Genomic DNA, 14084 nt, shown 5'->3' with positions numbered 1-14084 from the left:
AAGACTTTACAAATATTCTCCCTGCTTCCATTCTTGACCTCTTTCAGTCTGTTCTCTATGTGGCCATCTGTGATCATCTGAGGAAAGGTAAGTCAGGTCACACTACATGGTTTGTTCAAACTTCCATTGGCTTCACATCTCACTCAGTGTATATTGCCTACAATGGCTTAGGAGTTTTCATCCTCCTCCTCTACCATCTGTCTGCTCCTACACTAGAGGCTTCTGGGCCTCATTCACTCCTTTCCAGCCACACTTGACTCCTTGCTGTACTCAGACAAGTCAGGCCTGTTTCCAGCTCAGAGCCATGTACTGGCTGTTCCCTCTGCTTAGGGAAACACTCTTCCTTTGACCTGTCCTCATGGCTTCCTCCTTCACTTCCTCAGGTCTTGGTTCAGATGTCCATTTCTGTGCAAAAACTCCCTGATCACTCTCTTGCTAGCCCCCTGTTCTGCTTTATTATTTTCCACAGTGCATTTTTCCATTTAACATCGTATATAGTTTGAAATTAAAAGATGCTTACTCCTTGGAAGGGAAGTTATGACCAACCTAAATAGCATATTCAAAAGCAGAGACATTACTTTGCCAACAAAGGTTTGTCTAGTCAAGGCTATGGTTTTTCCTGTGGTCATGTATGGATGTGAGAGTTGGACTGTGAAGAAGGCTGAGCACCAAAGAATTGATGCTTTTGAACTGTGGTGTTGGAGAAGACTCTTGAGAGTCCCTTGGACTGCAAGGAGATCCAACCAGTCCATTCTGAAGGAGATCAGCCCTGGGATTTCTTTGGAAGGAATGATGCTAAAGCTGAAACTCCAGTACTTTGGCCACCTCATGCAAAGAGTTGACTCATTGGAAAAGACTGATGCTGGGAAGGATTGGGGGCAAGAGGAGAAGGGGACAACAGAGGATGAGATGGCTGGATGGCATCACTGACTCGATGGACGTGAGTCTCAGTGAACTCCGGGAGTTGATGATGGACAGGGAGGCCTGGCCTGCTGCGATTCATGGCGTCGCAAAGAGTCGGACACGACTGCGTGACTGATCTGATGTGATCTGATAGTTTACTTAGTGATTATGCTTACTCTTTGCCTCCCTACACTAAAATGTCAGCTTTTGGAGGATAGGAGGGGGAGTGCTGTTTGTTTGTTTTCATTATTTCTTAGGCTTGGCATATATTGGGCATTTAAGAAATATGGATTGAATGCATTTAGTGAATGTATCAGACTCTGGAGTACAATAAAGAATAAGATAAAGTCCAAGTTCTTAAGAAGCTTAAATTCAAGGGCTTAGGAAGAGGATGACAGCAATCAACAATGTTTTTATCCAGACTGGAAGTGGAAAGAGAGACTTCTTAGAAGTAGGTGAAAGTTTTAATCACTCCGTTGTGTCTGATTTTTTGTGAACAAATGGACTGTTGCCCACCAGGCTCCTGTCCATGGGATTCTCCAGGCAAGAATACTGGACTGGGTAGCCATTCCCTTCTCCAAGGGATCTTCCTGACCCAGGGATCCATCCTGGGTTTCCTGCATGGCAGGCAGATGCTTTACCATCTGTGTCACCAGGGAAGCCCTCTTAGAAGTAAATACATTGGCAAGTCACTTAAACACTCCAGATTTCAATTTCTTATCTGAAAACTAGAAATAATTAATTTACCCTCTAAGGATGATACTTAAATAAGACTAGGGGTGCAACATACCTGTCAGAGGAACTAGCACCTCAGAGACAGCAAAATGTGTTCAGCTCCATTGCTACCCTCCCTAAGGACTTTATATTTTCATCTAGTCCTATTTCTGCAATTTTATATCTCTCAGTCTTTATGTTAAATATTAAAGGCATTAAGTGGTATAATTTTACTGGCTACTCTATGTCCAAGTAAGCAATTACATTTTGTAGAATCTGTTGAATTACCACGGGTTGTTTCATTGTCCTAATCATCTGATTACTGAAAAATAACCAGAATTAATGCAAAATGGTCAAGTAGGTAGCAATTTGTCTGCCTCAAAAGATGTTATTAAAAGGATGTTAGCAGGGCTGTCTCACTATTCTAAAACTCTCCACTGCAGTGGGCTCTAAAAAGCCCCTTCTGTGGCACTCTTAGTGGAGACCAGTGGTCATCTAACTTTTGAAATTATTATTAGCTTTGTACTCGGATAATATAAAAATCCAGGAGGTCCAGCTGAGGTGTGGTAACTGCTGATACTAGAACTATTTAACTTGGATGTTTTTTTCCCTCCTCTGTCCTACATATTTCCTGATAAAAGATTATAGCTAAGCGATCAGTGCCTTTTGATGCAGTAGAGGTTTACATAACCACCCCCCCCCCACACACACAAACATTTAGCAAAGAGAACACATACATGCTGTATCTACCATCTACTGTAACTGTGTAATTATTTATAGTTAGATAAATATATAAGTATGTAATGATGCTTACATCAAGTAAGTTATTTTGTGTAAGCTTATGTATATATAAATGTAAATTTAAGTGCTCTCTATATATTACTTATATACTATATATTGGCTGCTTATGATAAAAGCATTTATGTATATCTTTAGTCATTCTATGAATATGTGCTTAGAAATTTTCATGACAAAAGGCTTAAAAATGCATTAAATTAATTTCACTTCCATTTGCAAAAGAGTTCTCGAGTGCTTTTATGAATGTCCAATGAATTGGGAAAGCGAGAAAGAATAAGAACTATCTATCTCAAGGAGGTTAATCAACTAGGACACCACAGACTAAAATTCACACCAGGTAAGATTAAAAACCTTAAGAAATATGCATGCCTATGAAGAATAAGAAGTGAAAATACAGACAAAACTTAGTGAGGCATATTCTCAACATACTGTTACAATTTAATTAGGGAAAAAATCCACTTATACATTTTCGTATATATGTTTAAATGTCATATGGACTAAAGCATCACATTAAGACTCTCAAATTTAGTTTTTAGAAGTTCTTGAATTAAGTGTAGCACTGTAATGCTAGAATCAAATATAGGACCCTTTAAAAATTGAAGAAAGAAAGAAAAATAGAACCCTGAGCCCTCCTTGAGCTAAAACAGATGGTATCCACTCAAAGGGCAGGGAAAATTTAAGCTTTCTCTTCGTGTTTGACATGTGACAAAAATGCTGAATGAAATCCTACAAAATAATTATCACTCAAGACCTCCTTTTACTTCTAGATGTATAGATTACTTTGTTAATACTTCATTTTTTGATCAGTGAGTCTGGTTTCCAGGGATTTTCCTTCCTTCACAATAGCCAAACTTATATTAAGGGTCAGAGTCTTTTGCAAAAAGTATTAATGTAGAAAATAAAATCCATTAAGGTGAGGAAACTAACAAAACAGAATCTTATGCTTGGGGACAAGAATAATTTATTTGTGTATGTGGGACAATGAGTTATTTGGTCTTTCTTCGCAAATGAGATAAATGTCATAGCCCATCATATCCCACTACCATGAATTATATATAACAACATTTGGTGAAATATGAAATTCTAAAAATACACTGAAAGGCTGGAGTCATCTTAATGGTTTATTATGATAGGTGCTCCTGGGTTTGAAATATCTTCTTTCAGAGAAGACAAATGGGGGCGACATTATTTTAGAAAGTCCACATCTTTTAAAAAGATGGATTAAAAGCTCTTTGAGACAGCTGTGCTGTTTTATTAGAAGAACAACATTTTCTTCCTAAATAGTCCTTGAGGGCAATTGCATGGAATAATCAGGGGACATTTTGGGCTCCATTCAAAATTGAAGCTCAAAGAAATGCTGCAGAGAAGACGGCAGGATAATCACTTTTGCTGGGAATGTAAGCATGTGAATATGGACAAGGAAGGAAATCAGACTTAAATCAGAGTAACAAAGCTATGTTTTCAATTTCAAAGAAGTATTCCAGCAGCTTCACTGTGGTTAACACCTGGCTTTGTAGTCAGAGGAAACTAAATTTGAGCACTTTCTCTGTTTCATAGTTACCTGGGAACTTGGTCAAGGTCAATCTCTTGTCACCTCTATATTTTTCTCTGTGAAATGGGGACATATTTTTGTATCTCTCTGTGGTTTTGAGGGTTAAATGAGATAGTGCAAATACTGGGCTTATCATCTTACCTTGCAGAGGTGAACAAACCTGCTCTTTTGGAAACTGTCTAGCTTAGTAGGTAATAGACAGCAGCCCACCAGGCTCCTCTGTCCCTGGAATTCTCCAGGCAACAGTACTGGAGTGGGTTGCCATTTCCTTCTCCAATGCAGGAAAGTGAAAAGTGAAAGTGAAGTCGCTCAGTCGTGTCCAACTCTTAGCGACCCCATGGACTGCAGCCCACCAGGCTCCTTCGTCCATGGGATTCTCCAGGCAAGAGTACTGGAGTGGGGTGCCATTGCCTTCTCCAAGTAGGTAAACCCATGGCTCTGATATTAGATCCTCAAGATGTGCTCTTACTTCCTGTGTAACTATGCAAGCTTGAGTCAGTCTCTCTGAACTCCAATTGATGCATCTAAAAAATAAGATGATATAAGTATCCACTGCTAATGTCATGAAGGTTATCTACAAAATGTAAAATGCTTGCTACGGCACCTGATATAATTATAACAAGAGTCAACAGGAACAGGTATAAATACAACCTTAAATAACAATACAATTAATATTCACATAATACAAAACTCACAACTTCTCAAGTATTTCTCTTCTATTTTTAAGGGTCTTTTGGTTTAGTTCCTTATCTATTTTCACATCTCTGAAGTGCCTCAGGGGAAAAATCCTAAACATATAAGAGATACATAAGGGTGCTGTGGAACGTGGGGACGGCACCTGTCATCATGTCACTTATAGTCACTTTTCCCTGCTCAAATGTGCACACCTGGGGAAGGCTGAAAACTCAGTCTCCCACATTATTCTCCTTTCACAGTTGGGTAGGGAACATCTGGCCAATTAATTTCCATGTGGTTGAGGAGGCTGGATCACCAATTACAACCTTCGAGGGTTCTTATTTTCATTACCTTCCCATCGTTAGCACAGGCTAGACTAGGGGAGCTGCCTGCTCTGAGAGCTTGCACTGTTTACATTCTAGTGAAGGAAACACAGGGAGGACCACAAATCATTCAAGGCAGAACTGTAACTGGATATGCTGTTCTCTTCAGATTTTTCTGTTACAAATACACACAGCACCTATACATAAGCCAAGTTATAAGCTAAATACTCTGTTAAAGATAGTAATGCATTTCCATCTGGACTAACTATGAGGTCATGCAAAAGTCTTCCAAACATTCTCACTCATTTTATTTTCTAATGAAGAAAAGGAAATAGAGACTTCAGGATATGTATGAGGAATGCCCCAAATTTATCGTGAAGAGGGTGGGTTCTTTCTTAAATAATGAACTGTATCTTCCCATTACAAATAAACAATCATTTTCTACTGTAATAATACTCAATAACAATTTCAGTTTGGGCCCATCACTGAAGCAGATATTTGGGGGTAGGAGATGTTTATGTAGCTGGCTTTTCCTCTAGGACTCTGCGTTCTAAGTAACTACTGTTTGTCCAATAAATACAAGTCTCTGACAGTTCTGTGGTGAACTCAGCAGGGTCCAGGCTATTATTTAAGGCTCTTTTAAAGAATAAATATCAAATAATCTGAAAAGGCATCTTAAAGGGTAACACTGCAGCCATATTTTTATGGCTGCTAGCTGCAGGGAATCAAAGGAGAATTTTCTCCCTCTGGAAGGCAGACTTCCACTCAGGCTAATGGACACTATGCACTTTAACAATGTCTGACGTGGCACAGAGTTTCAACATGCCTGCTCAGTACCTATAATCATCCTGAGACAGGCAGGGAGTTCTGGTGCTGGAATATCAGAAGAAAATTTGGTAATCACAATGTTGTGACCATGGATGTCTACATATGCATGTACAGGTGATATGTGCATGTGTGTTTATATACATAAAGCTTTAGAGTAGGTCAAAACTGTATCAGCATCTAGAATTTTGTAATTGATGAACACTTTGTCCCTCAACAGAGGTGATATTGGTTGAATGGAAGTATCTCGCTTCCCCTATCAACGGGGGGAGAAGGGGACAGATTTTAATCAAATTTCACCAATCAGATACCAATCATACCCTCTACTAGTTTCTTACCTAGATTTCTGAACTTCTCTAGCTCCTATCCTTCTCTTCAGCCATTCATTTGATTTTGTGATATAGCCAATATGATTTTAATTTATCCTTTTGTTTTTCTACCTTTGTTACTCAGTATTAGTTGCTGTTGCATGCAACCAGTGGTTTATGATTCATAAAGTATATACCCCTACCCCCGATGCCTCCTGCAACTTGCCATTCTGCAAAACTGAACACAGGATATGTGTTCTCTCCTGCCTCCATAAATAGCAAAACTACCCAGGATTTCACTTTTAAAACATTCTCACATTTGCTTATATTAATATTCTTTTAAGACCAATGAAAGTGATTTACCTATATGTTTTATTTTTCACTTTCCTGCCAACTAAAAAAACTTTTTAAAAAAATATTAACCTCATTGATTTTGAAACATTAATCTCTTCTCAGCTCTCGGACAGAACCTTGCTGTATGCAAACAGGTTTGTTTCTATATCTGGTCATCAGTAGCAATATTTCTCCAAGGTTTAAATCATCCAGATAGCATGTTAAATTATAGTGCCTCTCTTTCTTCTCTGACAGATTCCACCCTTTTGAGTCTCTGCCTTCTTTCTTAGCTACAGTAAATGGGTATTTTAAAGCATCCAGGTGCAAATGAATTAATGGTCTTCTATTGTGAGAATGATGGAAGCCCTCCTCCTCCTCCTCCACATTGAGGTCCCTTCCCCTTCTGAGAAACCCACATATCAATTAAACTCACCTGCTAATTAAAAGCTTGTTTGGAAAAATCCTTGCTAGTTAGATGCAAAAGAAAAGTGTAAAGGTGTCTAAAAATAGAGGCTTTGAATGTCAATTACTTCCTTCCTCTTCAGTTCCTGGTTCCTCAGGTTGAATTAAACACTGGTGAAGAACTAGGAGAGGAAAAAAAGAAAGAAAAAAGAGTGAATTTTTTTTTCAAAATATTCCCCAGGAGTATATAATTTGTTTAGTAACTTTAGTTCTTTGTCAGCAATATCAAAATGTACAGTTTTTATTCATGAGACAAAAACACTCTCACTCCTTCTCATACAACCACACAAGATGTCTTGTACAAAGAAGTAGAAACCTCAGTTCTCACATATTGACTGTCAACAGTCAAGCCAGAGCTTTTATGAGCCAGAATATCAGAGGAAAAAAAGTGAGTGTGGAAATGATTCTTGGTTCAGTCCCTTAATGACTCCTGCCCTTCGATCTTCAACCACCACTCTTTCCAATCTGCTTTTCCTGAGAAATGGGTCCTAAGAGCAGATTTATACCAATAGTAGATTGTCTTCTTTCTTTTCTACCCCAGACGTTAAAAAGCTGTATTGCTCTGAAGTAACGTAAGTATCGTACTATACAAAATAAAGAAAATTCTAAATATAGAACTTGGGAGACTAGGAAAGCCATAGGTATGAACAAAGACCTCAGTTTCATGTACCAAACAATGAGGGCAAATTATCATCTGCCTTAGAAAATGATGGCTAATTATTTATCCATTTATACATTCACTAGATTTTTTTGTTATAGTAGGTCCATTCTTCAATAGTCATTGAGTCAGGATGTGGCATCAGAATTGTAATTACAATCAAGTCCCAGCCCTTGGAGAGTTTATAGTCTAGAAAAGAAACTTAGAGTAATAGAAATTACAATAGCATGTGACAAAGTTGGTAATCAGACAAACATAAACTGCTAATCCAGATATGGAAGGTTAAACAAAGTCATTTAGAAATGGTTACAGTTAAGCTAAGACTAAAAGGTTGAAATTAAGTCCATGAGAGGGAGGAGAAGAGAGAAAAAGACATTCCAATCTTGTTGAATGGGTACCATGCAAGAGAACATGACACTTTGGGGGAATTGTCCATGGTTCTTTGGACCTGGAACATAAAGAGAGAAGGGAAAATCCAAAGGAAGACCAAAATGACATGGTATTTTAAACTGCCTTTTCAATAATCATAAATTAGTGCACTTTTAAAATAATAGGACATGTAAATGGAAAACAGGAAAGAACAAAGAATCTCTATTTCATGACTTCCTTTATGATATGCAAAGGCAAAACTGGGCATGTTTAGGTGGCTATGAAAAACACTGTTTACCAAAAATTGGAGACTTTAACTGATTTCACATTCCATCATTTAAATAGATATATGCTATAGAGATTTAAGTTCACAGGATTAAGGTAGACTGCATGTCACAGATTGAGGATAGGACAGTGACTAATATAGCAAAGACCTGTAAAAACATAAACCCTTCTCAGGAAAAAATGATTTTCCAGTATGTTTATGTTCAAAAATAGAATATGGTTTTGAAAAAAAAAGAGAAGACATTCATAGAACGAAACACTGTGTATCAATGAGATGAAAGCTAATCTTTAATTCAGTTCAGCTAAGAATTATTGAGCACCTACTACATGTCAAGCATTTTAATGGGTTCAAGGGCAATCAAAATTGATAAATTTAATACAGTTGGGTCCTGAAGCTGAAAGACCAATAGAAAAATCTGCTTATTAAAAAGAACCCTCAGCAAGCACTCAATGTCATAATATGTTCCCTCTATTCTATTACCTAGAATATAAGGCAAGAAACTTGTTTTAATTGAAACATAATTACAAAATTGTGTTAATTTCTGCTGCATTAAAGAGATTCACTTATATATACATATATATTTACATTCTTTTTAATATCTATCCCATTATGGCTTATCACAGGGTATGGAATATAGTTTCCTATGTTATACAGTAGGACCTCATTCTTTGTCCATCCTACATATAACAGTTCACATTTGCTAACCTTAAACTCCAGCTCCATCCCTCCCCTGTCTCCCTTCCTCCTTAGCAACCACAAGTCTGTTCTCTATGTCTGTGAGTCTGAAGACACTTTTCTTATTCACAGCTGTATCCCCAGTGCCTAAATAGTGCATGGCACACTGATTAAGTTAAATATGTAAAGTGTGTCTTGCCAAGTGGCCTCTAGATCTAAAGGCTTAAACTCCAGTTTCAATGTAACACAAAGGCTCAAGACCTTCAATCTTTTCCCATATCTTCTTGTTGTTTGAGGCAAAAAAAAAAAAAAAGGTCTTCCTAGCTGTGAAATTCAAAGTTCTTAAAGTAAGTCCTATAGCCAGCCCCAAATTAATCCTCCAAGTTGCAAATCACCCTCCAGTGGTTTCTTACTGCACTGAAAATAAAACTGCAACATTTACCAAGGCCTATTGTCCCCCAGTGATACCTTCTCCTTCATCCCAACATTCCTCTGACATTTTCTACACTCTAGGCACACGGACTTTCCATTCCTCAGGCACATCACACGTTCTCATTTTGTGGCCTTTGCCCTCTTCTCTCCGCCTGGAATCTTCCCCGAGAACTTTGCACGCTTCACTCTTATCATAAAGGTCTCAGATTGAATGTCACATCTTCAATGAAGCCTTCTCAGACCATTCTTTTAAAATGGCCACATTCACCCATCAGTATTATTCCATCATAGCATCCTGCTTTATATTCTTCATAGCAATTCTTATTATCTGACATTTTCCTTTTGCCTGTGTCTCTTCCCACCCTCTACAACTAGACTGTTAGCTCCATAAAGAAAAGGAAATGATATTCTTTATCATGAAAGCAGTGTCTTGTACACAGCAAGTACTTTATAAATACTTGTTTATTGCATAAATGAATAAATTATCCAATCATAAGCAGACCTTCATTAAAGTTGAGAGAAACTATGGACATTGCTATCTGTAATAGAAAATTCAGGGTGATAGCCATAATAATACAACTAATCCATTTTTTTAGTGGTATAGAACTAAATTATAAGTCTAAAGTTGAGATTAATGGACTTGGAGGGCATTATGCTAAGTGAAATAAGTCAGACAGCAAAAGACAAATTACTGTATGATATAGTATATGTAGAATCTAAAAAAACACAACAAACTAGTAAATGAAATAAGATGAAGACTCACAGATATAGAGAACAAACCACTGGTTATCAACAGGGAGAGGGGAAGGTGGAGGGGTGGTATAGGTATAGGAAAAGAAGGGTTATTATGGGATTATATGAAATCATGTATGTGAAAATTTAAAAATGAAGTAACTTATTGTAAAAAGTATAAAATTAACCCTCAAATTCAAATATTTCATTGACTTTTAAAATTTAGGTATTTGAGGAATCAACCTACCTGACTTCAGGCTCTACTACAAAGCCACAGTTATCAAGACAGTATGGTACTGGCACAAAGACAGAAATATAGATCAGTGGAACAAAACAGAAAGCCCAGAGATAAATCCACGCACATATGGACACCTTATCTTTGACAAAGGAGGCAAGAATATACAATGGATTAAAGACAATCTCTTTAACAAGTGGTGCTGGGAAATCTGGTCAACCACTTGTAAAAGAATGATACTAGAACACTTTCTAACACCATACACAAAAATAAACTCAAAATGGATTAAAGATCTCAACGTAAGACCAGAAACTATAAAACTCCTAGAGGAGAACATAGGCAAAACACTCTCTAACATACATCACAGCAGGACCCTCCAAGACCCACCTCCCAGAATATTGGAAATAAAAGCAAAAATAAACAAATGGGACCTAATTAACCTTAAAAGCTTCTGCACATCAAAGGAAACTATTAGCAAGGTGAAAAGACAGCCTTCAGAATGGGAGAAGATAATAGCAAATGAAGCAACTGACAAACAACTAATCTCGAGAATATACAAGCAACTCCTACAGCTCAACTCCAGAAAAATAAATGACCCAATCCAAAAATGGGCCAAAGAACTAAATAGACATTTCTCCAAAGAAGACATACAGATGGCTAACGAACACATGAAAAGATGCTCAACATCACTCATTATCAGAGAAATGCAAATCAAAACCACTATGAGGTACCATTTCACACCAGTCAGAATAGCTGCGATCCAAAAGTCTACAAGTAATAAATGCTGGAGAGGGTGTGGAGAAAAGGGAACCCTCTTACACTGTTGGTGGGAATGCAAACTAGTACAGCCACTATGGAGAACAGTGTGGAGATTCCTTAAAAAACTGGAAATAGAACTGATAAGATCCAGCAATCCCACTGCTGGGCATACACACTGAGGAAACCAGAAGGGAAAGAGACACGTGTACCCCAATGTTCATCGCAGCACTGTTTATAATAGCCAGGACATGGAAGCAACCTAGATGTCCATCAGCAGATGAATGGATAAGAAAGCTATGGTACATATACACAATGGAGTATTACTCGGCCATTAAAAAGAATACATTTGAATCAGTTCTAATGAGGTGGATGAAACTGGAGCCTATTATACAAAGTGAAGTAAGCCAGAAAGAAAAACACCAATACAGTATACTAACGCGTAAATATGGAATTTAGAAAGATGGTAACAATAACCCTGTGTACCAGACAGCAAAAGAGACACTGATGTATAGAACAGTCTTATGGACTCTGTGGGAGAGGGAGAGGGTGGGAAGATTTGGGAGAATGGCATTGAAACATGTAAAATATCATGTATGCAACGAGTTGCCAGTCCAGGTTCGATGCACGATACTGGATGCTTGGGGCTGGTGCACTGGGATGACCCAGAGGGATGGTATGGGGAGGGAGGAGGGAGGAGGGTTCAGGATGGGGAACACATGTATACCTGTAGCAGATTCATTTTGATATTTGGCAAAACTAATACAATTATGTAAAATTTAAAAATAAAATTTAAAAAATAAAATAAAATAAAATTTAGGTATTTGAAAACAGCATTTTTTGTTGTAATTTTCCTTTGTTGATATTTTATTTAATTTCTAAAGGAACCACTTGCCTGCTCCATGTATCAGCTTTTATATTTGCCCATATTTCTTGGTGATTCCCCAGTGCTTCTTTTGTGCAATAGTAAAATCAGGCTTCATTTTGGTTTTTGTTTTATATGCAGAGTCTGTAATTCAAAAATTTCTGGAGTATTTGCACAGTGCCCTCTCATATCTCAAGTCTCCCTGAGAAGTTTCCTAACATGTTTTGTGCCTCTATCAGGAATTTAAGTAATTGTTGCTGATGTCATCATTCTCTTTATTTAGCAAATCTTAGGTTCATCTCTGTTGCATTCTTCTGTGTTCACTTACATTTGGAGGAGAATGACTACCCTACACCCTCAGAGAGCAATCAGAGAGGCAGGTTTAGATATAAAACTTGATACAATTTTGTTTTCATCTTATCTCCTATCCTTTTCATTCATCTGGTATAGTCCTAAAATGCCCAAATCAGGATGTGTGTGAAGTTAACAACAGAATGCAAAACTTCTTTTATCCTTCACGAGGTTAATCCTTTATTCTCTTTGAAAAACAGAATTCACCTTTTTTTCCTCCTAGAGAGTAAGAAAAATTCTGTTTTTGCAGAAATCTGTAATGTTTTCTTATACTTGAAGTCTATATATGGAAAACCAACCAGATCAGGATTTTTTTTTCCTTTTTGTTATTTGTACGTTATGCAATATTCGAAAAACCACAATTAGCTGGAGTTCCATAGAACTGAATTACGTACTAACTAGTCTGGTTAATTAGAGTGCTATTTAATTTTTGTAACTCAGCCTGAGCCTGAATAGTGCAAAATCCATTACCTGTATCTTACAGTCATCCATTTGCCACAAGTCTCAGACCTTTTTAATAATGAGCCTCTCTGACTGGTAATCACCTTTGGGCCTCCTGTTCCTTCTCTTTACAAATTAAAAAGGAGCCTGTAAAAACATCCTGGGGCAGAGTGCATAGGCAATATAGTGAGGTTGCAAGAATAGAAAACTACCAGCATTTCTGAATACTGATGACTGAAAAATGTAGTGACGCAATCTCCAACCATCTTTCACTATTTGTGTATTTGGTGTGGGGAGGGTGGTAGGGGGTGGGATGAAGAAGAGGCACATTGAACTTGGAGAGTAACAGGAGATGAAATGGAGAAGTAGATTGAGTCAGGTCTTGTATGGTATGTATTTATGAGAGAGAGGAGGCTGTTATATTTAGATTGCAGTTTTAAAAGATCATAAGTATATAGTGAATTAGAGATATGGATATTAAAGTGATACCAAGAGTGAGCTGGCTTGCTATAATCCAAACAAGAAAGAATAGTGAACTGGATACAAGATGACAGTATTAAAACATTCACTGATTTAAATATTATTTATTACACAGCTACCATGTTAGGTCTAGTTTAGATGTTGGGGGAAGTTTTGAACACAAGTGATAATATTCTGTCTCTAATAAAGCTTACTTTTCAATTGGAGGAAACTGAGAAGTAAAAATGAATAAATAAATGATAGATAAAGCTGGTTACTGTAGGATGATGTAACTCAGGGAGAGGTGGAGGAGACTTCAGACTGGGAGATTAGGAAAAATGTGCACTATGAACAGAGGACACCAAACCAAAGCACTGGCCCACAGGAGAAGCACTGACAAAGTATGCTAAGCAGGAACAAAGTTGATAAATTCAAGGCAAAGCATGAAAGTTGGCATGATGAATGGAGAATCAAAGCTGATAAAAGAGAAATAGGACTTGTGCAGTTGGGTAAGAGTTTGGATGTTAAGTGAAGACTTCTACGAAAGGAAATAACATGGTTGAAATTAGGTTTTTAAGAGACCACTCTGGCTCCTATGTAGGTTGTGGATTGTAGAAGTCAAAGAAATGAAGCTAGACCATTTCATAAATTTTTTACTCAGGCGCAAATGATAAAGATGAAAGCAACAGGGATGGAGAACAGAGGCAGAGTTTGGGAGATTTTGGAGGTAACATTGACAGCCTTACTGATGAAATGATCATGGAGGTTGGAAGAAGTGAAGTGAAGTGAAGTCGCTCAGTTGTGTCCGACTCTTTGCAACCCCATGGACTGTAGCCTACCAGGCTTCTAACTCTATGGGATTTTCCAGGCAAGAGTACTGGAGTGGGTTGCCATTTCCTTCTCCAGTGGATCTTCCCGACCCAGGGATCGAA

General features: G+C 37.7%; 1 protein-coding gene across 2 annotated transcripts in view; it reads right to left on the bottom strand.

Moving 5' to 3' along the window:
* Window positions 1–14084, bottom strand: part of LOC129638082 (teneurin-2-like) — an 810988-nt gene that overhangs the window by 509242 nt on the left and 287662 nt on the right. For both annotated transcript variants that reach the window (XM_055562648.1, XM_055562638.1), the window contains exon 3: window positions 6865–7015. The gene's annotated coding sequence lies outside the window, so the exon portion shown is untranslated. The remainder of the gene's footprint in view (window positions 1–6864; window positions 7016–14084) is intronic.

Source organism: Bubalus kerabau, chromosome 1 (genome assembly GCF_029407905.1).
Source record: "Bubalus kerabau isolate K-KA32 ecotype Philippines breed swamp buffalo chromosome 1, PCC_UOA_SB_1v2, whole genome shotgun sequence".
In the NCBI taxonomy this organism is placed as follows: domain Eukaryota; kingdom Metazoa; phylum Chordata; class Mammalia; order Artiodactyla; family Bovidae; genus Bubalus; species Bubalus kerabau.
The sequence above is the reverse complement of the archived record's forward strand: the minus strand, read 5'-3'. Positions and strand labels throughout refer to the sequence as shown.